Raw genomic sequence first — 27636 nt, 5'->3', positions numbered from 1 at the left:
TTTTGAGATGGAGTCTCACGCTGTCACCCAGGCTGGAATGCAATGGCACAATCTCGGCTCACTGCAAGCTCCACCTTCAAGTGATTCTCCTGCCTTAGCCTCCCGAGTAGCTGGGATTACAGGCGTGTGCCACCACGCCCGGCTAATTTTGTATTTTTAGTAGAGATGGGGTTTCTCCATGTTGGTCAGGCTGGTCTCAAACTCCCAACCTCAGGTGATCCACCCGCCTTGGCCTCCCAAAGTGCTGGGATTACAGGCGTGAGCCACTGCGCCCAGCCTCATGCATTCTTATTTAATACTCAACAACCTTATGAGTTAGGTGCTGCTTGTCTTCACTTTACAGAGGAGAAAACTGAGACCAAAATCTCAGTAAGTAGTTGAGCCAGGATTTGAACCCAGACCTATAGCATGTAGGGCTTTCTGTTTTCCCTCCCTCCCTCCCTCCCTTCCTTCCTTCCTTTCTCCCTCCCTCCCTTCCTCCCTCCTTCACTCCTCCTTATTTTTCTTTCTTTCCTTTCTTTTTTCTTTCTTTCTTTCCTTCCTTCCTTCCTTCCTTTTCTTCCTTTTTTTTTTTTTTTTTTTTGAGACAGGGTCTTGCTCTGTTGCTCAGGCTGGAGTGCAGTGACATCACCATGATTCACTGTAGCCTTGAACGCCCCCACCCCCACAGGCTCAAGAGATCTTCCTGCCTCAGGCTCCCAAATAGCTGGGACCACAGGCATGCGCCACCACACCCAGCTAATTTTTAAAATTTTTGTAGCAAGACAGACTCTTGCTATGTTGCCCAGGCTGGTCTTGAACTCCTGGACTCAAGCAATCCTCCTGCCTCAGCCTCCCAAAGTGCTAGGATTACAGGCATGAGCCACCGTGCACAGACACATGGGCTTTCTTCTGGTCATTCCGCTCTTGGCTGGTTGGCCCTTGTGCATGCCCCACCAGTGCACATGCCCATCTGATAAAGTTGGTAGCATTTCCTGAAACTCTAAAACTGCTCCAGGCAGTTCTGAGGAGATAAGACATGTCCTGCAACCTGGGTTGGGCTTTGCTTTAAGCCTCTAATTGGCTGCTAGCCAGCACCTGCCTGACTCTACCAAACTCTTCTGATCAATAACTAGTGGATGCTTTTACACTCGTGAAGCATGGTTAAGTCCATCTTATTATGGCAACTCCTGATAGTTTCCCCCACCAAAGAATCCCTTCACCTCTTTCATGTTTGTCAGTTGAGCTACTAATTTATATGCTCCCTTTGTCCTTTGCTTTTAGGTCCTCCCTGATCCTCCCTCCCACTGTGACCTTGGGGGTCCAGGATAAATTCCATTAAAACTCCTGCTCCCTGTTCTTACCAGGATGGCCTTGATACATAAATTTAACTCTAGCCCCACTGTCTGTCTATCCTGTTATCTCTTTCTTAATATTTCTTTGGTCTTATTCCTCCTGCTCCTCCTCTGACTGTCTCTGATGTCTCGATCACTGCCTCCCTCCCCTGAGCCAATGCCACGGAACCGCCCAACATGTGTAAGTGTGACTGCCTGGAAAATGTAACCTTCAAAGAGCCTGAAGTTGAGTGACAGTAAACAGAACCTTGGAGACCCAGACATCATCTAGGGTTTACATGGACTCAGCGGCAGAGACTTGGAAACAAGGCAAGATGAGAGAGAGGGAGGGATGGGGATGATCAAAAGAATGAGCTGGAGGGAAAAGTGGGAACTAGGGAGAAGTAATATTGATTCAACCAGGCCACACAATCCTTGCTGTCAATGAGAGAAGGGCCTTCAGAGATCAGCTAGTCCAGGAGTGGCAAAGATGTTTCATGTCATGAGCTAATGTTGAATGATGAGTAGCAGCTTCCTGGAATGCATCCTGAAAAGAGAGTGCTGTAGTTGATTAGCAATGTCTGCCATGGGCATTGGATGAGAAATGGTGGCATGTGTGCTAGGATTTACCTCTTTGATCTAATTCAACCTCTTCACTGTAGTACAACCCAGGAGTCCGCAGGGAAGGGACTTGTCCAAGGTTTTCACAGCGAGTTGCAGGCAGATCTCAAAGCTTTTGCGATCTCCTGAAACCCAGGTGGAATTTGCAAAACTAGGTATTGACAAGGGACTCAGGGAAAGTGGTGAGTTTCAGAAGCCCTGAGTGTGGGATAACTAGAAAAGGAGCTTCCACTCTGAGCTGTGGAGAAGAATGTGGATGCATTGCAGACCAGACACGGGTGAGTGCTTGGTTCTCATGGAGTGATCAGTTATCTGGATCTGCCCAGCACCCTGGATACCTTTTTCACCTTTTTCCTCCCAGGGAGAAAAAAGAAACCCTTTAGAGCAGAGGCTTTGGCTCTCTCTAGACAAAGGGTGGAGAACTCAGTGAGGAAGAGAAGAGGAGGGAAAATGGTCCTGGGCTGGGATGGCACCCTTAGGGGCAGAGCCACTGACTATGTGGCAATGGAAAGGGCCCTGAAAGAAGGTGGCAGGTAGGAGGAGCTGAAAGCCAGGCAGGAGGCACCTGTGTGTTGGTGGGTGGGCCAGAGAAGAAGAAAGAGCCTCCAGGTGACAATGCAGAATGGGGATAATGATACCCTGACAAAGCAGCAGAGCTTGGAGCCCAGCCCAGCCAGGGGGTCTGGAACAGCTAAGCCGCAATGCACCACTCACAGGTGGAGGATGTGGGCCAGTGGGTGGGATGGAGATGGGGGCTGAGGTGGCCCAGGACCAGTGCAGCCTTGGAGGTTTGCTCCAGAGTTTTTGTCTCTGTTGTTCTTCCCTTCTCTTTCTTTCCCATCCCATCTCTTACTTTCTCTTTTCTTCCTCCCTCACCCCTCTATACCACAGAGTCTCCACTGGGAGTTGAAATAGGGGAGTAGTGAGAGTGGTGGTGACAGAAAGATCTGGAAGCTGCTTTAATTCAGATCATCTGCCTAAGGCTATGAAAAGAAACTAGACTGCAAGTGTCCCAACAGCAGAGAATCAGATCTGGATGCCATACCCAGTTTTTCATAAGACCTAACTGAGATCTAGAAGGTGAAGAACTCCCCGATGTCAGTGTCATGGTCAGACAGTCAAGTCTCCCATCTTCCTTCCTTGTCTCTGTGACCTAAGCTGATCTTACCCCAGGATCCCAGGGTGGGCACGTAACTTGACCTGGTCAATCTGTGTCTTCCATCTCCAGGACACGGTGACTCATTAAAAGTTAATCTGGCTGGGTGCCGTGGCTCACGCCTGTAATTCCAACACTTTGGGAGGCCGAGGCGGGTGGATCACAAGGTCAGGAGTTCGAGACCAGCCTAACCAATATAGTGAAACCCCATCTCTACTAAAAATAGAAAAATTAGCTGGGCGTGGTGGCGGGTGCCTGTAATCCCAGCTACTCGGGAGACTGAGGCAGGAGAATTGCTTGAACCCAGGAGGCGGAGGTTGTGGTGAGCCGAGATTGTGCCACTGCACTCTAGCCTGGGCAACAGAGCGAGACTCCTTCTCAAAAAAAAAAGAAAAGAAAAAAAAGTTAATCCAATAATATTAGCAGTGGATCTTTTGCTGAACTATTGAAAGATGAGTGGGTTCTTTCTGTCGGGTTTGCCACACTGGTCAGTGTAAGACTGGAGCTTCTTAAACTGCTTGGAAAGTGGCTATCAGAGAGTAAAGCTAACACAATGGAGAAAGACCCAAAAGTTGGAGTGAGGCAGATGCCAGGTGACAATGTCTGTGCGCCTTGATTCAGCTATGCCTGAAGTCTATTCCTGTGCTTTTCAGCTATGTGAGCAAAAAAGCTTAAGCCAGTTTGAGTTGTATTTTTGTCATTTGCATCTAAGAGACTCTAAGTCCACTTAGAGAAACAGAGGGAGAGAGGCTGGGTGCGATGGCTCACGCCTATAATCCCAGCACTTTGGGAGGCCGAGGTGGGTGGATCACCTGAGGTCAGGAGTTCAAGACCAGGCTGGCCAATATGGTGAAACCCCATCTCTACTTTAAAAATATAAAAAAAATTAGCCGGGTGTTGTGGCACATGCCTGTAGTACCAGCTACTCAGGAGGCCAAGGCAGAAGAATTGCTTGAACCCAGGAGGCGGAGGTTGCAGTGAGCCGATAATTGCACCACAGCACTCCAGCCTGGGCAGCAGAGTGAGACTCTGTCTCAAAAAAAAAAAAAAAAAAAAAAAAGGAGAAACAGAGGCAGAGAAAGACAACCTAGAGAGAGACACAACTACAGGGATGAGGACTGAGTCTGATGGGAAAGCAGGTGTGCATGGGGGTGGGGTTGTCCTTTAGGATCACTGAACTGACATTCAACAGTGAAGCAGGAATAACATAACTTATCGGAAAGAACACACAGCCAAAGATGATTTTCCAGATGGGCCAGTCTGAGGTTTCATGAAAGCTTTTTTGCTGCTACATAGGCTGTCTGTGTAATGACAGTAGTCTATCTGAGCTTCCAGTCTGCACAGGGTGTGGGTCTACTTGGGGTGGGGAGGAAGACAAGGTCATTGGAGTTTATCTGAACAGTCAGCAATCAGTTGCAACCAATGTCCCTACTAACAACTCATCATGTAATCCTTGCTCCAAGACCAATCTTTATCTATCAATCAATCAATCAATCTATCTATCTATCTATAGACAGGGTCTCGCTCTGTCACCCACGCTGGAGTGCAGTAGTGCGATCATGGTTCACTGAAGGCTCGAACTCCTGGACTCAAGCAATTCTCCCACTTCAGCCTCCAGAGTAGCTAGGACTGCAGTTGCCTGCCACCATGGCTTGCTAATTTCTTCCTTCCTTCCTTTCTTCCTTTCTTCCTTTCTTTTTTTTTTTTTGACGGAGTCTGGCTCTGTTGGCCAGGCTGGATGCAGTGGTGCCATTTTGGCTCACTGCAACCCCCGCCTCCCGGGTTCAAGCGATTATTCTGCCTCAACCTCCCAAGTAGCTGGGATTATAGGTGCACGCCACCACACCCTACTAATTTTTGTATTTTTAGTAGAGATGGGGTTTCACCGTGTTGGCCAGGCTGGTCTGGAACTCCTGTCCTCAAGTGATCTGCCTGCCTTGGCCTCCCAAAGTGCTGGGATTACAGGCGTGAGTCACCACACGTGGCCACCTCTGGCTAATTTTTGTACTTTTAGTTGAGACAGGGTTTTGCCGTGTTGGCCAGGCTGGTCTCAAACTACTGGCCTCAAGTGATCCACCCGCCTTGGCATCCCAGAGTGCTGGGATTATAGGTATGAGGCACCACGCCCGGCCAATTTCCTTTTTAATTGTAGAGATGAGGTCTCCCTATGTTGCCCAGGCTGTTCTTGAACTCCTGGGCTCAAGCAATCCTCCTGGCTCAGCCTCCCGAGTAGCTGGGATTACAGGCATGTGCCACCATGCCCTGCTAATTTTGTGTTTTTAGTAGAGATGGGGTTTCTCCATGTTGGCCAGGATGGTCTCAAACTCCTGACCTCAGGTGATCCACCCGCCACAGCCTCCCAAACTTGGGATTACAGGCATGAGCCACCATACCCGGCGCTCCTCCTTTCTTACAGCTACATAGTCATTCAGTTTATTTATCCAGTCCCTTACTGATGGACATTTAGTTTGTTTCTGATATTTTGCTTCGCAAACAAGAACATCTAATACACTTAGTGCACATGTATGAGTGTTTCTTGAGGATTTATTCCTAGAAGAGAGATTGCTGGCTCAAAATATGTATGAATTTTTCATTTTGAAAAATACTGCCAAGCTGGAGTGGAGAACTTTTTTCTGTGAAGGAGCCCTCCATCCCTAGGGCTGAACCAGTGATGAAAGACACTCCGGGTAGAAAGAGCATGGACTTTCCATTCAGATGTATTTGGGTTCAAATCCCAGTTCTGCCACCTTTTTCCTGTGTGACCTTGGTTAAGTCACTTAACCTCTCTAATTTTCTGTTTCCTTAACTGCCCAGTGGAAATTGTAAGAGCCGCCTCACAAAGCTGTTGCAAGGATCAAATGGCATCTTGTAGGTCAATCCTCTAGCGTGAGCCTGGTACGCAGTAGGCTCTTGGCCCATGTTAGTTTCCTTTCCCTGACTGAACCCTTTTCTGCATCCATCATGGAAGACAAGCTCTGGGGAGTGGCTGGGGAAGGTGATTTATTAATGAACGTCACACAGAAGTCAGGACTCCACAGTGGCTCCTTCTAAAGGTCACCTCTAAAGGCAACTCTTAGAGGTAAGGACCATTTCACGTAAAGTTGTAAGGATCTGCTTTTGAGAACACAGCCTAGGGTGCCGGCAGAGATCAGACCTTACTGGAGGCCCTCTTCCTAAATGATCCCTTCATCCCAGACACTGCCCTCCATGCCTCAGTCTCTGCAGAAGAGGAGAAAGAGAATCCTCCTCAACAAGAGGAGGGTGGCTGGCTTTTACACAGGGAGTGGCTAGACTGGTCTCTTTGCAGAGAATAGAACCAGAAAACAGACATCAGACAGACTGAGGTCGGGCAGCAGGGTGACATTTCTGTCTTGGACACACAGCATGAGTGTGAGAGAAGCAGCAGGGTGCCCCACTGGAGGTCCCTACCCAGGATGGCCTATCCATCTCCCTGTCTTGGTTCAGCGGGAGAGGTCTGGAAATCCTTTGGAGGTGGTGGCCAGATTGCATCCATAGTCCCAGCCAGACCCTCAGCAATGCCAAGAGCCTCTTAGCTGCAGGTCACTGTGCTCCACTGTCTGTAGGCCACTGCCCCACCTTCAGGGCTATAGTTTCTTTCTTCTGGAAACCACACAGGACATGAGAATCCCAGACTGGGCTGCCCTTCCTGGAAGAGGATGTGTGTGTGAGCCCAGCAGCCGCTGTGATGGGGCCCGAGGTGGTGATATTGGCAAAAAAAAGCGGGAGCTAAGCAGCATGGTGGTAGCAGTGGTGACAAGGCCTCCAGTACATGTAGCCATGATGAGTGACACTCAGTAGGGTAGGCTGTGGTGCCTTTATCCAGAGTCTAAATGCTTGCTTTCAGTTCCACCTCCATATATTACATGCTGTGTGGCCTGGGGACAGTAGCTTTCCCTTTCTGACCTCGGTTTCTTCATCAGTAAAATGAAGACGCTAATACCACCTGTCCTGTCTTCCTCAATGTCTCCAACCAGCAGGTGCCTTTAACATGCCACGAGGCAAGAGTGAACTCAGGTGGAGGTACTTTGCTAAAAGCAGCCCAGGTAGGAGGAGATGACTGAGTAGAACTGGCCGTGTTATCCTCAGAATGATTTCTTGCTTCCCCAGGAGACTCCTGTTGCTGTGACGATTTTTCCTGGTTCTCAGTCCCTGGACTCTGGGATAGCTGAGATCTTCTGGCTCTCGCCTCACATAGCATCTCACAGTGATGTCCTGGCTTCCTGCCTAGGCCCCAATCACCAGTTCTGGTGCTGACCCTGCAGGTCCTAGCTCCCTCCCAGCCGGCCTAGAGACAGGGCCCAGGCTCATTGGAAGGAACAACAGGAGACTTGCCTGAAAGCCAAATGTTCTACCCAACAGGACCTGATTATGGTGGCCAAGGGGCTGTACCTGGGCAGTCTCACCCAAGGGTCACTTCTCAGGGGTCAGGAGAATTTCAGCTCTGTGTTTACACATGATTCTAGGCTGAGGGAGAGAGAAAAAGCAGGGTAGGGGGTGGCAGATTAGGCGAGGGAATGTGTCCCCTAGATGGTCCCTTAGCTCATAGTGGAAGTGGGCTCTAGAGCGCCTTGCCCATGCCCTCTTCATGCTCTAGAGAGGTGGGCAAAGGACAAAGTATGCGACTACCCAGGAGAACCAGCCTCCAGATTGAGATTGGAGATGAAGGCCACTCAGTCCCCTCCATTGCAAAAAGAATAAAAGGAGTAGGATTGGCCATTGCTTGCAAATAAACAGGAGGGGCAGTGTTGGGGTAATGACCTCCATCCGGGGAGGGTCAGGAAGGGAGCTGTCCTTTACTGGGCACCCAGGAGATGCACCTGCACAATTTCATTCATTCTCACGACCACCTTGTTAGGTAGGCACTATCTCTGTGGCTCCATTTGGCAAATGAGAAGGATGAAGGTCTGAGAAGTCAAGTTACACTGCTAGGAAGAGGTTGACTTGGAGTGGAAACCCAGGACTGCCTGTCTGACTGCTGAATGGGTGCTTTGCGTTCCTTACCTGCCCTCCCAGGGCTCCAGACCGTCCCTCCTGCACATCTGCCTCTCCCAGGCCGTGCCTGCATGTCCCCAGCCCCCTCCAACAGCTCCATCTCCCGAGAGCTCCTTGAATCTCCTCACTCACTCCTCACTCTTGCTTCCTCTTTGGAATCCAGCCACAGGCTTTTTTCTTCCATCTGAGGGAGAGAAAATGGTCTCGTTCCCCACCCCCAGGTCTTTCCATCCTCTCATCCATCCAAACCTAAGCGTCTCTCTCTCCTCCCCTCCCCCTCTCTTATTTTTTTTTTCTTTCTGTTTATCCATCACTAGAATCCACCCCCCTTCCCTCTTGCCTGTAGGTTCTGTGGCTATAAACAAATCATAACTTTTATTAAATTTAAGATTACTTTTTAATGGAATCAATTTCTTGTGTGGTGCTTCTCTGCCTGCCCGCGGGCTCTGCCGGCTCTGCGCTCAGCATCCCCACCCGCACAGTTGTCTCTGCCGCTGGCGTTTCTGGCTAAGCTGCCTCTGAAGGAGGGGCAGGTCTGCCATCCCTAAACACACACAGAGAAACACACACACACATGCACACACTCCCACACACACACCAAGATGCACCTTCCTGCAAGGCCCAGACACAGAGCCGCCAAGCCCCAGGTGCCCACGCTGAGCGGCAGGGAGTGGGAGAGGGGCAGGGGCAGGAGGAGAGAGCTGCAGAGAGAAAGACTGAGGGTGCAAAACAAACGCGGAGCCGAGCAGACATTTCTCAGCCTGTTAATTTCCTACAGTTCTGTTTTCCAGCCTCAGAAACAAGCTGGTTTCTGCCAGTCCACCCCCTTCCCTCTGACTGCATTGTGCAGCTGCTGAGCAGAGAGAAGTTGCAGGGAGGAGGGGGTTCCAGAGGAGAAGCGAAGAGACTCAGGTTTTCATACGATTTATCAAAGTACAGGCAAGATGCAGAGATGCTTCTGAAGCTGTGACCCCAAAAAGAAGCTCAACTGGGAGATTTGCAGGCTGGACCAGTCTAACCCTACAGGTCTGGGCTTCAGGAAGAAGGGAACCTGGGGGTGCTGCAGGGAATGCTTTGGAGGTAGGAGAGAAAAGAAAGAGGGGTTGGAGGGTCACTTCGATGGAGGGAGCAGGGGCTGGGAGAGGTATTGGGGGGGTTCTCAAAATGAGCTCATGGGGGGCCTAGAGATGAGGATTTGCAGACTCAGCAAAGACTTGGCTGCCTCCTTGAGGCATCGGCATGGCTCTGGGCTCTGTTCCAGCTTTTCTGGGAGTATCCCTGGACACTCTTAGGTAGACAGGAGATCATGGGTGGGCAGGTGGATCTGAGGCCTGAGGGTGGCCCCCCTTGGCCCACTACACTGTCCTCAGCACACATTGTTAGTAAACTGAGTGTCAGGCGGGAGACCTCATGTTCATCCAGGTACATGTTGCAAAGCTCAGTGAATAAGAGCACAGCCTTTGGAATCAGAGAGGTCCACAAATCTAGACTCTGAAGCTTTCTAACTGTGTGACCTTGAATAAGTGACCTAACTTCTCTGAGCCTGTTTCCTACTCTGAAATAAGGATTCAGTGAAGTGATGCATGTGGAACATCTAGCGTAAAGCCTGACAGAGTAAGAGTTCAAGTGGATTGCTAATATTTGCATTATATCTTCTAAGCACCAACCAAATGCACACACATAGCCCATGATCCCCCGTACCTAGATTGATTGGGACCAGGCAGGCCTCCGCTCTTGGATTAAATTCAGGCTGGGACCAGAGACCATGTGAGTGACAGTTCCCAGGATTGGAATTCAGGACACAGCAGGGCTCTTCTCCCTCCTTCAGGTGGAAGAGTGGCTGAAGGGCTTGTCAGGAGAAGAGGTGAGGGACTGATGAAGCCCCCTGGGTACTGAAGGCCAAACTCCATTCCTTACCACTGATTTTCAGGGAGCAATGAACCTGAAGCCGGGTTTCTTCTAGGGCAGAATAAAAGGAAAACATCCTGTGGCCAGTTCCTGCCCTGCAGCCTCTGATAGCCTCCTGTTGGCTTGGAGGGCTTTAGAGGGCTCTGACATCCTTAGACAAGGCCTACAGAAGGGGGTCTATAAAGATTTAATTTGGCACAGGGCATGAGTGCCCTTTCTATCCCTCCTGTCCTTTAACCCCAGGGGGTAGGAAAAAACTCAAGAATGCAAACAAGGGGCAGAACTGGAAAAGGCTGGTTCTGGTAGTGAAACCCCTCATGTGCCCAAACTTGGGAGCAGATGCCAACATGGCTGCAGTCACAGTACAACCAGGATCGGCGGCTCAGCCCCATCAGGCTGTACTTTGGAGCCCAGCAGCTTCCTTGGAGAGAGGGACAGCTGGAGCCTCCTCTCCCAGGCAAGAACTCACCTCTCATCTTTCTATTACCCCTAAAAGGAGGCTGTTTCAACGGGCTCAGCAACTCCCTCGGTTTGACCCCTGACACAAGCATGCCTGCTGAATCTACACCTGGACCTACAGACTTGTAGAGTCCTTTCTGGGGCTGGATGTTCCCACAGGACAATGACCAGTCATGCATACAGAGCTTTGCTGCCCAAGGGGACTTTCTGAGGGCTGAATATTATTTACTTCAACTCTCCTTTGACAAGGCACCTGAGGCCCAGATGGGGAAAGTCACACAGGACTGTGATGGGGCCTGATCGAGATCTCCTGAATCTTCCCAGTGCTGCTTGCTGTGCTTTGTGGCCCTTCCTCTGGCTGTAACTGTAACCCCACCTATACCTTAGGTTGCACATGCTCATACAGCGCTTACCATGAGCCACCCTCTGAGGCAGGTACTATTATGATTCCCGTTTTACAGCTGGGGAGGCTGAGGCTCAGAGAGGTTAAATACTTCCTTAAGCTAGTATGTGGTCGAGCTAGAATTTGAAACCAGAATGTCCTGCCCCAGAATCTAGACTCCTAACCACTGGGCTGTGCTACCTCTCTTCTCTGGAAGCTTCACCTGTACCTGGACACATTTACCTTCACTTTCCTCTTCTCCTGACCTTAGCTTTCACCACCACCTTCACAATTTCTCATTTCAGGCTAAGCCAGATAATCACCCCAGACACAAGGGCAGGCTCAGCACTGCTATCAAAATCCCTTTTCCTTTTATCTTCTCCATCACCATCTTAGCCTTATCGCGTTCACTATCATGATCAACTTCACCATTTATAAAGTCTCTAATTGCAAATGACTGTGTACCTATAGACCAATGCAGATCTAACCCCTGCCTTGGGATGGGAGGATGGGGCTTACAGTCAAACCAAACAGCAGTTTAAGCCACATATACTCCTCCCTTTGTAAGTAAAGGTACGAAACCAGAATGTGGAAGGCAGTCTTCTTCTTAAGATATTTTTCTGCAATAAGATGAAGGTGGTGAAGGAGAAGTTTCGAACAGCCAAAGAGTGCCTGCTGAGGGAAATTAATCAATGGCCAAGAAGATTGCTTGTCATCTTTCAATATCTATAAGAAATAACGAGCCTCCAGAGAGGGGGCTAGAGCTCCAAGGGAAAAGAAGACCAGTGGGTACTCTGTCCAACTCATGCCTCTAAGGAGCTACAGGAGAAAGATGGAGCCATAGGCAGCTTCCACCCCTTTGGGTGGTGGCCAACACCCATCTCCCCAGCCACAGTATCTCTCACAGCCCCTGGGGAAGCCAGAAGCAAGCAACACTGCCCAGGAGTTTTAAAACTGATTCTTCCCTTAAGCTCAAGTCCCACCCACCTCCCAACCCAATGAGCTTGCTGGTTGGCTGTCCATGAGTGTTGGCTGCCAGAGGTGCCATCATCCGGCACAGGATCTACAGGAAAGAGGGCAATGGCTTCCCAGACCAGAGTCTCCACCCAGAATTCCAGCCAAGGCCCCAGAGCTCCCAGGACCTGGAGAATTTGTTCCCCCTGGTTGTGTTTGGAATTGGCTGGTTTTCTGGGCACCAGGCCCAGCTCAGTTTAATTTTTGTTTATTTTTATGTACAGATTCTCTTCTGTTTGGGGATGAGCTTTGTGTAAATTATTATTATTTATATGATAAAGAATAAATCACACCAAATAAAAAAACCCACAATCTCTTTTTCTCAATAGAATTACTAAATTAGGGGCTGAAAGGAACAGCCGATATGCTGGGGTTTGGTTTCAGGAAGGCTTTGGACATGGATTCTCGCAAAACGTCTTAGTAAATGGGCTCTGTTATCCTGGATTTGATGCTACCAACAGTCCGCAGAGGCATAAGGGGCCTCCCAGAAAGATGGCAGTGGTTCAGGCCTAAGGGTGGCTTCCTGGCCCTCCAGACATCCCACCCTTGGAGAGATGAGTCGGGCATTTTGAAGTGATTCGCTAACTCAGAATGGGGAAAAAAAGGGAAAACAGGAGTTGGGGATTCTTGCCAGAACATGATCAAATGCCCTGAACTGGGGTGGGGGTAGGGTTCATAGGAGTTACTTGAATAGTGGCATTATTACATCAGGGAAAATGAGCCAATCATTTCTTTGCCTATTCATTAAATTTGCATGCTAAGACTCTATTGGTTGGAATGAAATGAGTCAGGAGGCAGGGATGCAGATGGGCAGAGGACCAGCTGGGCCTGGAAAGTGTCCCCAAGTGGCCCCCATCCCAGCCAGGGTAGGGAGAAGACCAATTCACCAAAAATACTGCACCCTCACCCCCTATCATCCACCTTTGGATAAAATTGTGTTTGGGAACTAGAGAAAGACACACCCAGGGCAAGAATCCATCCTGGGGCTAATATCCTAAAGACCAGATAGAGAAAAAATTCAGCAATAGTTGTTTTTTGTTTGTTTTTGTTATTTTTGTTGTTGTTGTTTTAAATCTCCTAGGACCTCAGGCTACCAGAGATTTTTCTTTTTTTTTTTTTTTTTTGACGAAGTTTCGCTCTTGTTGCCCAGGCTGGAGTTCAATGGCGCAATCTCTGCTCACCGCAACCTCCGCCTCCCGGGTTCAAACGATTCTCCTGCCTCAGCCTCACGAGTAGCTGGGATTACAGGCATGCGCCACCACGCCTGGCTAATTTTGTATTTTTAGTAGAGACGGGGTTTCTCCATGTTGGCCAGGCTGGTCTCAAACTCCCGACCTCAGGTGATTCGCTTGCCTCAGCCTCCCAAAGTGCTGGGATTACAGGTGTGAGTCACCACACCTGACCAGCTACCAGAGAGTTTTAAAAAACATCTAGGCTGGGCGCGGTGGCTCATGCCTGTAATCCCAGCACGTTGGGAGGCCGAGGCGGACGGATCACTTGAGGTCAAGAGTTGGAGACCAGTCTGGCCAACATGGTGAAACCCCGACTCTATTAAACATACAAAAAATTAGCTGGGCATGGTGGCGTATGCCTGTAATCCCAGCTACGTGGGAGGCTGAGGCAGGAGAATCGTTTTAACCTGGGAGGCGGAGGTTACAGTGAGCTGAGATCGCGCCACTGCACTCTAGCCTGGGCCACAGAGCGAAACTCAGTCTCAAACAAACAAACAAACAAAATCCATACACACACAGAAAAACTTCTGGCACCATTGCCTATCAGCTTTTTCTCAAACTGTGTCCTCTTCCTAGAATGGACTTCTCCTATCTTCCCACCTAAGTAAGTCCTACCTTTGCGTCAAGGCACAGCTATAGCCATTGTCATGGTGGGGTCCCAGAGCAGGGACTCTGGCGTCTCCTCTTGAACTTGAAAATCTACTCTGCTGCTTAATAGCTGTGGAAAATTTGGGCAACTCGCTTAATCCTCCCTGAGCCTTAGTCTCCCCATCTGTAAATGGGATAATAATAGCAATCACACATACCCAGAGGCTTAAGAGTGAGGATTAAATCAGAAAGGTCACATGTAAAATGTGCTTACACAGTAAATGCTCTATTAAAGTGGTAGTTATTTAGAATGATACTCTAGTAAGCTATCCCAGAGCTCCCCAACTGGGAATTAACTGTGTCCCACTCTGACATGTACCTTGGGAACACAGGGATTCCACCTTTAGGGTTTCTGACTAAATCATTTTTCACAGTCTGCCCTGAATCAGCTATTATGTAATGAATCTGGCAGTCCCTAGCCAAGCTTTGCACTTAGTAGGTACTTGCTAAGACAATAAATGCTTGTTTAAAATGTTGCCCACCTAGTCAAATTCCCAAACCCTGTAAAATCCCACTAAATTCTAATCTATTTGTCCTGAGTCCCACACAATGCCTGGTTCAGCCACTTCCAGTAGAGTGGGAAATGGGGAGCAGTGGAAGATGGGCTGGGGCCCCAGGAGGAGAGGGGAGATGAGAGGTGGGAAATAAATGGAGCCTGTAAGGGGTTTTACTGTGTCCAGGCCACATGGATCAATCTGTTTTCACTGCCCCTCCATAGGGCACTTTAAATTCCACCCTCGTCTTTGATTAACCAATGGCTGACCTGAGGCAGGTCTGCTTGTGCAGGTCCTCATCCAGCCAGAGGAGGTGTATATTGATTAGCTAGACTAGGGCAATGAACTGTACAGGCTCTGGATTGCCTAAAAGGCTCCTTGAGAGGTGGTCCTTGTGGGCGAGGGAGATCTCTGAGTCACCGTGGGTACTCATGCACTTGCCCATGAATAACCATACATTTATATGTGTATGTTTGTGGGTAAATACTGGCCCTTTTATCTTGGTGTGTATTCAGTAATTCATTCATTTGTTCATTTATTATTTATTGAGGCCCTACTGTGGGCTAGCACAATGCCGATGCTAGAATGTGGTAGTCGCTAAGGCAAAATTCCTGCCCATACTGAGCTTTTTTTCTAGCGAGTGGAAAGAGTAACAGTAAAGCAAAGAAATTAACATTTAGTTTTAGATCGTGAAAGTGCTGTAAAAATAATAAAACAAGATAAAGGGATAGAGAGCAACAGTGCATGTAGAGGGAGCTCCTTTAGGACGAGTGGTTTGGGTCAAGACCTAAATGATGAGAACAAATCAGCCTCAGAAAAAATCTGGAAACAGAGCATTCCAGGCAGAGGGCACAGCAAGTGCAAAAGCTCGGAAGAATTGCTTTGGGCCAGTGACTCTAGGGATCTGTGTCATTCTGAGGCAAATGTCAATTAGCTTTTATTGCACGTACACATTTGTATCTTTCCATTGCTGTTAGAATCATGCCAACCTCCTCACTGAGACCTACAGTCTTACAACCCCACCCACTGGCCTCCAATCCCATTGGTTTCTTCAGGTCCTTGAATAAGATGGATTCCCTCCTGCCACAGGATCTTTGCACAGTCGGATCCCATCACCCTGCATACTGTTTCCTCCCCTCTTTCAGGAATTAAATCCTTCTTTCTTTCTTTCTTTCTTTCTTTCTTTCTTTCTTTCTTTTCTTTCTTTCTCTTTCTTTCTTTCCTTCCTTCCTTCTCTTTCTTTCTTTCTTTTTTTCTTTCTTTCTCTTTTTCCTTCCCTCTCCTCTCCTCTCCCCTCCCCTCCCCTCCCCTCCCCTCCCCTCTCTCTTCTTTCCTCTCTCTTCTCTTCTTGCCCAGGCTGGAGTGCAATGGCACGATCTCGGCTCACCGCAACTTCTGCCTCCCGGGTTCAAGCAATTCTCCTGCCTCAGACTCCTGAGTAGCTGGGACTACAGGCATGTGCCATCACACTCGGCTAATTTTGCATTTTTAGTAGAGACAGGGTTTCTCCATGTTGGTCAGGCTGGTCTCAAACTCCCGACCTCAGGTGATCTGCCCACGTTGGCCTCCCAAAGTGCTGGGATTACAGGCGTGAGCCACCGTGCCTGGCCTTTTTTTTTTTTGAGATGGAGTCTCACTCTGTCACCCAAGCTGGAGTCCAGTGGCACAATCTCTGTTCACTACAACTTCCACCTCCCAGGTTCAAGTGATTCTTCTGCCTCAGCCTCTTGAGTAGCTGGGACTACAGGCATGTGTCACCATGCCAGGCTAATTTTTGTATTTTAGTAGAGATGGGGTTTCACCATGTTGGCCAGGGTGATCTTGAACCCATGACCTCAGGTGATCCACCCACCTCAGCCTCCCACAGTGTTGGGATTACAGGCATGAGCCAGTGTGCCCGGCCAAATCCTACTTTCTTTAGCTCTCAGGAAGCCTACGGTGGGTCACCCTTCTACCTTCTACACTAGATCAGTTTCCTTTGTTAGATGCTTTCATATTACCAAGTTCCTATAGTCAACTTCTTATCTTACTTAGTAATTATGCATTATCTTATCTGATATTAGTATCTGACTTCCCACCAGAATTACAACCCTCTGGGAAAGCTGGTTATCTGAGATTTTTTGTTTGTTTTTTGAGACATACTCGCTCTGTTGCCCGGGCTGAAGTAGAGTGGCCCGATCTTGGCTCACTGGAATTTCTGCCTCCCAGGTTCAAGCAATTCTCATGTTTCAGCCTCCAGAGTAGCTGGGACTAGAGGTGCCCGCCACCACGACAAAGCTAATTTTTGTATTTTTAGTAGAGACAGAGTCTCGCCATGTTGGACAGGCTGGCCTTGAACTCCTAGCCTCAAGTGATCCACCTGCCTTGGCCTCCCAAAGTGCTGGGGTTACAGGCATGAGTCACATTCCCAGCCTGAGGGCTTGTTATCTTATCTGTGTAACTTATCTGTATCCCCTTTATACAGGGGAATATATTGACAGCCTTCAAATGTGTTCTATGTTCAATATATTCAATATATTCAGTATATTCAAAATATATTGGCAGCCTTCAAATTCCACGAGGCTGTCACATTGCAGAGGAAGACCATGTTAACATAGGAGCAGGGAGGTGAAGAAGTGGGTTGTTAAGGAGAAGTGGGTGGGGTTCCTTCTAAGGAAGGTCTTATAAGAATGAGAAGTTTCAGGGGTAGAACAGGTGCCTTAGGAGGTAGTGAGTTCCCTGTCCTTGGGGGTCTGTAAGCAGACAGGAGAATAGAGGGAGGTGCCCCAGGGAGTCTTCATGTCAGCCTCAAGGTTCTGTGATTAGTAGTCCACCAGCTGACCAGGTCCTTCAACCCCAACGCAGCTGTAACAATGGGAGCCCCAGGTGCTGAGTGGTGCTGGGTCTGACCCAGTGAGATAAGCGTCTGACTTAAGGAACTTGGGGGTGGACAGGGTCATTCCCAGCTTCAGACTCCATCAGGGACTTTAGGTGGCTGCTGCTCCCCCTCCTTTCTGCCTAGCTCTGAAAGGGCTAGGAAGGAGGGAAAGCAGCGGGTGGGGGTGGGAGGAGGAGCTTCCGCAAGTCTTAAGTGGCTCCCCAGCTGGAGCTATGGTGCATATTTTAAGTGGAGTTTACAGACAATGGATCTCTCTAGGGCTTGGAGGGGAAGGAAGCAGAAATTCAGGACCATTCTGTGAATTCCCAAGTTCTTTGTGTCCATTGTGTAGGGAACAATGCTGTTTGTTCGGCCCATTCACTCAAGATGGGGGATGGGGGGAGATGGTTAGGCCCCAGGGTTCCGAGGTTCTTCGAGGGGCGGGGCTGCTTGGGGAAGGGGTGGATGGAAGCTGGAGGGGCTGGGGGTGAGCCTTAAGGGAGGTGAGGATTCCAAGTCTGGTTGTGTGGGTTTGAGCTCCAGGACAGCCCCCTTTAGTACAAATATTGCTTCCCCTCTACACCTCTCCACCCTTCTCCAGAGATTCTAATCCTCAGAGGCTTCTGACCTTGATGTGTTGTCCAAAGGGTTGGGTTGGGGGGCTGAGGAGGAGTGAAGCTGTCTGTTCACCAGGTAACCTTGGACAAGCCACTGCCTCCCGGAGGCCTCACCCTCTTGCTCTATTTCCACAGTTGAAGGGCCAGCTAGAGATGGTCTCTCACAGCCACAAAATTAGGTCCCTTCCATACCACATCCTCAATCTCACCAAGCCTGGGCTCCTTCCTGACTCTCACCCAGTAAGTTCACAATCTTGGTTGCCAGTGGAGGCTGTATATCCCCAGAGTGAGGGAAATGAGAGATGAGGCCAATGTAGGGCCTAGAACCTCACTAATAAGAAAATCTTCACTTACTGGTTAGTTAGCAGCTGCTGGACACTGTGCATACATTCTCTTATAGGGCCTGGGATTAAAAGCTCTGCTCCTAGCCAGGGGCAGTGGTACTGCACACCTGTAGTCCCAGCTTCTTGGGAGGCTGAGACGGGAGGATTGATTGAGCCCAGGAGTTCGAGAACAGCCTGGGCAACATAGCAAGACCCTGTTTGTTAAAGAAAAAGTCCCATAGCTGGGTCACCTTAACCACCTTAACATCTCTGAGCCTCAGTTTCCTCTCTGTAGGATAAACTAGATATAGTAATAATAATATCTACCTCACTGGGCTGTTATGAGGATTAAATGAGATATTACATCTCAAGCACTGTCTCTGGAAGGGTGGTAGAGCTTATAAATATTGGTCATATACCTATATATAATTACTATCTCCATTTTTCATATATGGAAAGCAAGTCTTGGAGAAGGTAGGCATCACACAGTGAATAAATTAGGGCATGATAATTCAAATCCAGGCTGGTTGATTCTGAAGCTGAGTTGCTGACCATTGCTCAGCACCTCCTGCAGAGATGGGATTGATGCCTGTCCTGACTTTCCAACAGCACCTGCCAATGGTCCAAAAGCCAAGTTTCCTTCTCCCAGCAGGAGAAGTTGCATTGTTTAACTAGGACTGGAGTCTGAGACTCCCCTCTAGCCCTTCCCACAATCCTACTGTAAATTAGAGTCCCCTCACTCCCCAGTGACCTCTGCAAGGTAGTGTCTTATGCTGGAGGGGCACCAGAGTTAGGGACAGGAGCAGCCTCAGTACTCCTGGGCTGAGTTCCAGAGCCCAGTTGTTGCACCTGGCCTCTGAGCTACAGTTTGGCTGGTGGCTGGAGACCTGGGCCTGGAGGCTGGGACCTGGCCCTGCTATGCTTGGAGCCATAAGGCCATCAGACAGCCTGGCTAGGTCTTGGATCTCCACAGAGATAGAGCTGGGAATGAGAGTAGACACTGGAGCCTTGGGGTTGGGGGGTCCACAGGTTGGCAGAAGGCACTGAGCCATGGCTCCTTCCCATTCCTGTCCTACCCCTCATCCACCTTAGTCCTACTCTTGCCATCCATTTCTCTCTCTCTGGTTTTGGGTTCTCCATTGAATAAGAAGAGGAAGAAAAAAAGGGAGAGAACTGGGGGAAGGGGTGTCCACTTTGCCAATGTGAAGCAGCTCTTGTTCTATGAATGAAGGTGATGCGGGTTCAGGGTGGAGGAAGGGGGGTGGAAGGAAGTGCTGGGTAGGGCAGCCTGGGATGGGGTTGCCATGGGAACGGCAGCCTGTCAGGAGCCCTGCCTTCAAAGCTGAGGTGCGTGTGTTGCAGGTTCCTGGGGGAGGCGGGTGGTGTATGCGTGTCTGGGGTGGGGGAGCAGCTCTGATGTAAGCCCCCTGGGACTCTAGCTCCTGGATTCCAGATCAAAACCTTAACCTGGGTGGGAAGCAGCATCATGCGATGCTTCCTGTCAGACACCCCTCAGCCTCAAACCCTTTTCTGTGGAATGTAAGGCAGGGATGGGGGTGGAATCAACCCTGGGGGGAGGCGGGCTGTGATGGAAGTTGTCTGCCAACACTACCCCCTTCATTTCAAATGGGGCAGGAGGGAAAGGGGCTCTTACTGGGTGGAGGGAAGTAATGGGGGAAAAGGGGGTTTGCTTCATTCTCTCGGCCTCGGTTAGGGGCCAGGCTCCACAATGACAGTTTCCTGAGGCATCTGGCTCCAATTCCTCAGAGAGCTTGGAACCTAGGAATAGGGCTCAGAGGGAAGGAAGCCTACTGGGCTGTTTGTGAGATCTCCAACTGCCCTCACTCCCACCCCACACCACCGCTACCATGACCCTCTGGCCACTAGGGGGGGCCATGGCCCAGCATCCATGGGGTTGAGGGACAGGTCAGTCCAGAGACCCAAGGTGGCCCAGTAAGGTAGTGTGGCTGAGATGTAGCCTCAGTGGCATTTGCCTTTCATGAGGTTGGCCCAGCTCATCCAGGCCCCAGCAAAACCTGAGGGCCTTTAGAGGGCACTCAACACCCTGGCACTGCCAATTCAGTCCCGCCTTCTCAGCTGCCCAGGCAGACCTTTCCAGAGACCACCAGCCAATTCAAAACAGCTCTCAAGTGCCTACTACTCGCCAGCACTGTGCTAGGCATTGCCAGCGATTTTGAATCTAATGGGGGAGATGGACACTAACAGAGGCTTAAAACACATGCACCGAAGTCAGGAAAACCTGGGCTTGAATCCTCACTTTACTATTTCTAACTGGGTGAGTGACCTTGTGCAAGTTACTTAATTTGTGTCTCAGTTTCCTTATCTGTAAAATGATAATAGTACTGGAGATGCAGGGAGCTGTGAGGAGGATTAAATGAGAAAGCATGCTTAAGGCCTTTGCTGCAGCATCTGGCACACAGGAAACCCTCACTAAAGGGAACTATTGTTAGTAGGTGAACCAAGGTGCTGAGTACTAGCATGGAGGTAGAAGCAAAGTGACGAGCAGTCCTGGAGAAAATAAAAATTCAATCTGGGCTGGGCATGGTGGCTCACACCTCCTAGAACTTTGGGAGGCCAAGGCAGGAGGATCGTTTGAGTCCAGGAATTCAAGACCAGCCTGGGTGACATAGAGAGATCCTGTCTCTACAAAAAAATTTAAAAATTAGCTGGACATGATGGCACGTGCCTGTGGTCCCAGCTGCTCGGGAGGCTGAGGTGGGAGGATTGCTTGAGCCCAGGAGGTCGAGGCTGCAGTAGGCCATGATCATGCCTCTGCACTCCAGCCAGGGCGATGGAATGAGACTTGTCAAAAAAAAAAAAAAAAAAAAGGAGGAGGGCTGGGCGTGGTAGCTCACGCCTGTAATCCCAGCACTTTGGGAGGCCGAGGCAGGCGTTATCACCTGAGGTCAGGAGTTTGAGACCAGCCTGGCCAACATGGTGAAACCCTGCCTCAACTAAAAATACAAAAATTAGCCGGGCATGATGATGGGTGCCTGTAATCCCAGCTACTTGGGGAGGCTGAGGTGGGAGAATCACTTGAACCCAGGAGGCAGAGGTTGCAGTGAGCTGAGACTGCACCACTGCACTCCAGCCTGGCGACAGGGTGAGACTCCATCTTAAAAAAAAAAAGAAAGAAAGAAAACGAAAAAAAAAGAAAATTCAATGTGTTGAGATTATCAGGGAGGGCTTCTTGGATGTGGTGCCTGATATGGGCCTGAAGGAAAGACAATATTTCTATAGCAGGGTTGGTAAGGGCTGTAGCAGGTAGAAGGAACTCCAGGAGGAAAGGCATTTAGGAACCTTACTTTATTTCATTCTTGCAGCACAAAATGGCAGCCCTATGTCTCCCTCCTGGGGCGTCTCTCTCCTACATCCCTATTTCCAGAGGCTCTCCCACCCACCTGGAACCCTGCCTTGGGCTCCCTCCTCCTGCTCCTCCTCCTCTTCCTTTCTCTTTCACTCCCACTCCTATTCATCTTCTTCTTCCTCCTTCCTTCTTCCCTAGAGAAGCCAGCTCAGAGAGAGCACGTTACATAAACAATGACCACTGCCCTATGAGTGCCTGGACCAGTAGCTCTCACCCAGGGGTGGTTTTTTCCCCCCACGGGACATTTGGCAATGTCTGGGGACATTGGTTGTCACAACTAGGGGTGGGGGGATGCTGCTAGCTTCTAGTGGGTAGAGGCCAGGGATGCAACTAAACAATCTACGGTGCACAGGACAGCCCGCACAACAAAGAAGCACCTGGTCCCAAATGTCAATAGTGCTGAGGCTGAGAAACCTTGGCTTAGGCAGAGAACTGCAGCTGGGGAGAAATGCAGCCCCCTGCCCCGGGCTCCTCCAAAACCCCACCCCAGGAGTCTCTGATCCCCTTCCCCAGTCTCTTCCCATCTTCTAGTCCAACCCTCAGTGTCCCCTGGCCTCATACTACCCACCACTCCTGCGCGTCTGCCCCCTCTCCTAGGGTCTTGTCCCCGCTCTTATCCTCTCCCACCGCAGGGGCTGTGGAAGGCCTGTCAGGCAGGAGTCAGCCTGCGGCTGCACGAGGCTTCGGAGACCAAGCTGCCTGCTGCACTCGGTGCTGCCTGTCCACTGATTGGCCGAGGCTGCCGTTTCCATGGTGATCTACGGCAAAGCCCAGGCCCCCCCACCCCCTTAGCCCCCGCGACAGGCCCTATTCAGTGGCGAGAGCCCCGACAGTCAGGTTAATAAAACAGGAGCCGCGTGAGGAGCCGGGCTGTGGGCCGAGGTCCCAGCGTGGTGGCCCGCCCGGAGGAGAGGGGGACGGATGGGGGCAGGGAGCGAGGAGCTTGCTTGCTGCCCAGTCGCCGCCCTCCCCGACTCTGCCAACTGCAGGTTCTGGGGCTGCACCAGCTCTCGGGGACTTGGGGTTCGTCTCCTGGAATGCACCTTCCCATAGTGGCCTCTGGGGGCAGTGTCCCCTCCCCCATGGGTTCCACTGGGCCCCTCTAATCAGAAGGGTTGGAGTTCTGGGGCTGGGGCTGGGGAAAGGGAGAGATGGAGATGGGGTAAAGAAGAAAAATGGCAGGGAAAGACTAGAATGGGAATCGGGTGGGAGACTGGGGTGAGATGGGGATGGATGGGAGTGGAGTCCAGGTTGGGGATGGAGAAATGAAAAGGGGAATGAGGAAGGAGACGGGAATGAGGCCGGGGGAGGAAGGGATGAGTTGGAGGAAATGGAAGGTAGAGACCTGCGCATGGAGAAGAGGCTGGGATGGGGAGAGGGAGGGAGCTGGTGGAAGGTGCAAGGTGGAGAGGAGCATGGGATGCAGGAAGAAGGTGGAGATGAGAAATTGGGATGGGAGCTAAGATTGAGTGAGATGAAGAAGGATGGCGTGGGAGAGAGGGTGGTTAAGAAGGGTACGATGAGGGATAGAGTGTCTGGGAAATAGGCACAGCCTCTGACTAGCTCACCTCTATGCCCAGCACAAGTGCTCAGGAGGTGTGTGCTTGTCACATAGTCCGTGCTCACACGTGTTTGTGGATTGAATGAATGAGGTGAGAAATGCTGGGCTGTAGCGGGAGAACTCTCCTGCTGGAATCAATGCCACACCTCTTCCTCAATATCAACACTGAGTGCTCACGGTGGAGTCTGTGCCAAACTCCTTCATGGACGACCCCATTTAGTACTTTCAATAATCCTTTGAGGCAGGCATTATTACTATTTGACAGAGGTCCAGAGAGGTTGAGTAACTTCCCCAAAGTCACACAGCTCTGATTCTTGCCTCAGATACGGTGGGCATATGGTCAGCTTCTGTGTCTGGACCTGAGTATTTCTGGCTGAAGACCCAAACCATGCAGATTGGTGACTGGGGAGGGCAGGGAGTTCTGTGTCACAAGAGCCCAAGAATGGAGCCCGGTTGTGGTGCTGAGTGGAGTGGCAGGCTCCTGGATTGCCATCCATGACTCTGTTTTCCTGGCTGGTGGAGATGCTAGGTCTGCTGTTGCTTGGTGCATCATTGTAGTTGCATTTCCATATGACAGATGCAGAGACCCTTAGGAATTCTCAAATGCTGTCTCTGAGGTCATTCATTTTGAGACAACGGGGAAGCCCAGAGCAGGTGCCCCAATGTGTGGAGTGAAAAGGGCTTTGAAATAAAATAGTATAGTCCAGTTCTGCCATCTGTATTGTGGCCTTATGCAGATGATTTAATTTCCCCAAGCCTCAGTTTTTCCATCTATAAAATGGAGACAATAGTACCACCTAGGGTGATGATACAGATTACAGTGAGATGATATCTATGGAACAACTGGCACAGAGAAAGTTCTCAGGAAATGTGGTTCCCTTCTCGCCAGGGTGCCTTTGCAGATGCTTCTGTTTCTCCTTCTGGGAAGTGTGTGATCCATCACTCCAGGATCCAGAGGGGAGAAGGAGAAAGAAGGGACTCCTGTCTCCCTGCATCTGTGTTGTCACCACCTCCAGAGGACTAAACATGAGAGGGGGAAACTAAACTTTATAGGCTTAGAAAAAGAAGCAGAATGGGTAGGTCCCATGCGGTGAGGATGCTTCTTTTTTTGTCTCCTCAGAAGGGGTTGATGGATCCAGGCTGAAGAAATGAGGTGGGGTTCACACCCCATAACTTCTCCCTCCACTCTAGCCCTTCCCACCCCCAGCCTGAGCAAGGGTGGACCACTGAGAGAGGCCAAGCCTCTGAACCAGAGCCAGAGCCTCTCCATCCCAGGCTGACCAGCTGGCTGCTACCTTTCCAGCCTGCTCGTGGCCAGTCAGTCCAGGCCAGTGGCTAGGAGCCCAGGCCTGGAAGGGCAGAGGCGGCTGCAGCAACCTGAGCACTCGATAAACCATTAATTCTTAATAAACGACAGGCTGTGCATTATTTAACAATAATGATACTTTCTGTTCCATTATAGATTAAAACACCGGCCTCTTCTTATTAATCCTGCGTTTCAAAAGCTTGTAAATCCTGCACAGCCGGAAGAGATAAAAGCCGGCTCATCCCCATCCCAGGGCTGACATTCTTGCACTGACAGTGGCTCAGCGGCTCGACTTCTGTATGCACACGCGTGTGCTCTGGGCCCACCCACCGCCCAGCTGCACCAACAGCTGCAGGTGCAGGGCTACCGCCACTCTCCACCTTAGCTGTGCTCTCCTTCCCTCAATCGCCTGTCTCTCATTTTTGTTTTTCTTCCTCAGCATTTTTCTCTGATTTTTTCCCCTTTTTCTGTTCATCTGCTCTTCTCTATCTTGCTTCTTCCTCTCTTTGTATCTCCCTGTTTTCTCTGTTTCTTCTTCCTCCTTTTCCAATCTCTCCCTTTCTCTCTCTCTCACACACAGACACACACACATACATACATCACCTGCCTCTCCATCACCTGACTCTCCTTCATCTTCACACCATTCAACCAAACAAACCGGCAATATGCACAGACTCTATCTCCATATGGTCTTTGCTTTTTTCAGGGGTCCTCAGAGGGATGCGGTGGGGAGAAGGAAGATAATTCCATAGAGAAGGAAAAGAAGGAGGATCACAGAGAAGAAAGGCAGAAGCAGAAAACCTGAGACCAAACAGGCTGAGTAGTTTCGGAGCCCTCTTGGTAGACTCTGACAGCCACACGGAGAGCACCTATTGCAATCCTCAGTGGATGCTCAAAGCCCTTCTGTATTGCCCTCAGGCTCTATTTACATACTCCCAGGGACAGGGAGCTCACTGGCTATGGAGGCAGCCTTTTATATTACTGCAAAGAGAGCTTCTTCAGTAGGAGTTCATATTCACTTTCAGCCTTCCTTTGGCAAATGCCAGACCTTTGGAAATCTGAAGGCTGCCATTCCAGCTTCCTGATGACACCTTCGGTCTCAAGCTAACCTTCCCCATCCTTCCTCCAGGCCTCATGCGTCAGTGGGCTGAGCCCTTCCTTCATCCTAGTTCCCCTGCTCAGTGCCACCGGGGTGTGTCAGAGAAGCAGTAAAGGTGGCTCCAATGCTGACCACAGTCCTTCCTGTGGTGCAGCCGGAACAGAGGCCAGCTAGGCCCTCCTCCCATCTGGGGATCAGAAACCATTACTGAAGGTTTGAGAAGAAAAATCACAGTGACCTTGAATGTCTCTCCCAAGGTCATTGCAAAAAATAATATCTGTTGTCATTTATTGAACTTTTACTCTACAGTAGGTACCCTGTTTACATCCCTTATCTTGTTCAATCCCATAAGAGTTGGTCCATTATTATTCCATCTTGCAGATGAAGTAAAACTTGGAGTGATTAAGCTAACTTGGCCATGGTCACACAGCTAAGTAAGTGGTGAAGTCAGAATTTGAACCTGGTACTGACTCTGAAGCCCTTGCTTTTAATCTGTGGATGTTCTCCCCAGCTATTTGGAAACAAAAGTGGTTTTTTAAGTCAAGTGGGCCCCCAAAGTCAGAGAGACTGCTGTCCGTGAAGCTAAAATATTTTCTCCAGGATTGGACTAATGGTTTCCCACCATGGGCTTTCCAGGTGGGGGTAGAGCTGGGGTAGAGATCTCTGGCATTTTGGTTTATACTTGCTGAATATTTCTTTAGGTCGAGGAGGAAGATAGTGTTCATAACACTTACTGAATATTCCATCTGCCAGGTTCTATTCATCTCTTTTAATCTTCACCATGACTCTGTGCAGTGGATGCTAGCCCCATTTTAAAGAGTAGCAAACTGAGGCTCTAAGAGGTTAAGTCACTGGCATTTATGCTTATAGCTTGTGAGTTTTGGAGCTTGTCCGTGATGTTTCCTAAGAGGAGATGAAACGCAACACTTACTTTTATGGAATGAGGTGTTGCCGGATTTTTTTTAGAAAGGGCAGGTGCGTGTGTGTGGGGGGGTGGGTGGGTGGTAAATGGGAGAGGAATAATCTTCAAGAAACACAGAATTGGGGAGGGGAGCTGAGCGGCTTTCTTCTTTTTTTGAAATGCACAAATGGGAAATTTAACTTGATCCCTTGTGGCTTCTGGGCCAACCCCTGAGTGAAGTCGGATCACTTTTGCAAAGGAAAATTTTATCTGTTTTTTGGCTTTTATGGGGCTTCCTCAATGAGCAAAACCTCTCCTGTTGGTGCTTAGAGAGGATTTCTCTGCTTGGCCTACGGTGATGCCGTGTAATCTCCCAAAAAATATGGTGCTAATATTCGCCGGGTTAGGGTTAGTTATTTTTATGTCTTTGTCATTTTGTTTCTCGGCAGCTCTTTCTGCTGCCTGGAAAGGACGCGGCGGACACTTTACTTCCAGAGTCATATTTTTTAATTTGATCAAAGCAAATTTCACTCGTTCTCTGTATAAATTATTTAACTCATTTCTTTTAGGTTAAATGTCTCAATAGAAAGATAGAAAGTCTTTCCATCACATTTTCTTCCAGGATTTTAATCAGCTCCTGTAGATTGTATGAACTTCTTTCTCAGTCCTCCATCCTTCTCTGTCTTAAGTCTCTCTCCCTTCCTCCCTCTCTCTCCCTATCCGCTCTTCTCCGGCCTCTGCCCCCAACTCCTCCTGAGTCCTGGGGCTCAGCCCCAGCCTCCATTCCCTTATGGCTCTGGGTGGGGAGAATGGGGGCAACTTGAACATGCAGGGCTTTAGGAGCACACACCAACCCCCTTCAGTTGGATGAGTTACCAAAGGCACCCTTCCTCTGAGCTGACCCAGCCCACAGCCCTGACAGCAGCGTCAGGGCTCAATGGCAGGCCCTGCTTGTCCCCCTCAGCCAGATCTCTGTGCACAACCACAAGCTGCTGCTCCTGCCTCTGCCAAGACCTGTGCCTGCCCGCCCCCCGCCCCCGCACCCGCCCAACTCCCATTTCCCCTCTAGGGCTGCAGTCTCAGGCTGAATTTAAATGTAGCAGCCTCTCCCCAAATTCCAGCTGTTTCCTAATAAAAATTCCATCCTACTCAATCAATGCTCCTTGTCACAGGCCAGGTTTCCTTGTGTCTTATTTCACTCTGGTCTGGTTCCCTCGGTCCCAGGGCTCCTCAGGCAGACCCCTCCTCCTCAGAGGCTTGAAGCCTCCCTCTGACAATAGTGCAGGGCTGGGGATAGAAGACCCGGGCAGAGGTTTTGGAGTTAAGTGGGGTGCTACAGAGGAC

General features: G+C 49.9%; 1 long non-coding RNA gene across 1 annotated transcript; it reads left to right on the top strand.

Annotated features, from left to right (window-relative positions):
* The first annotated feature begins 1701 nt into the window (after window positions 1-1701).
* On the top strand, window positions 1702-27447 carry LOC129397820 (uncharacterized). The gene is made up of 4 exons (XR_008625441.1): window positions 1702-9183; window positions 10508-12732; window positions 24449-24647; window positions 24999-27447. It is a non-coding gene; the product is annotated as an uncharacterized LOC129397820 (long non-coding RNA).
* The last annotated feature ends 189 nt before the right edge of the window (window positions 27448-27636 follow it).

This window comes from Pan paniscus, chromosome 4 (genome assembly GCF_029289425.2).
Source record: "Pan paniscus chromosome 4, NHGRI_mPanPan1-v2.0_pri, whole genome shotgun sequence".
Lineage (NCBI taxonomy): Eukaryota > Metazoa > Chordata > Mammalia > Primates > Hominidae > Pan > Pan paniscus.
Note: the sequence above shows the minus strand (reverse complement) of the source record. Positions and strands in the feature narration are given on the sequence as shown.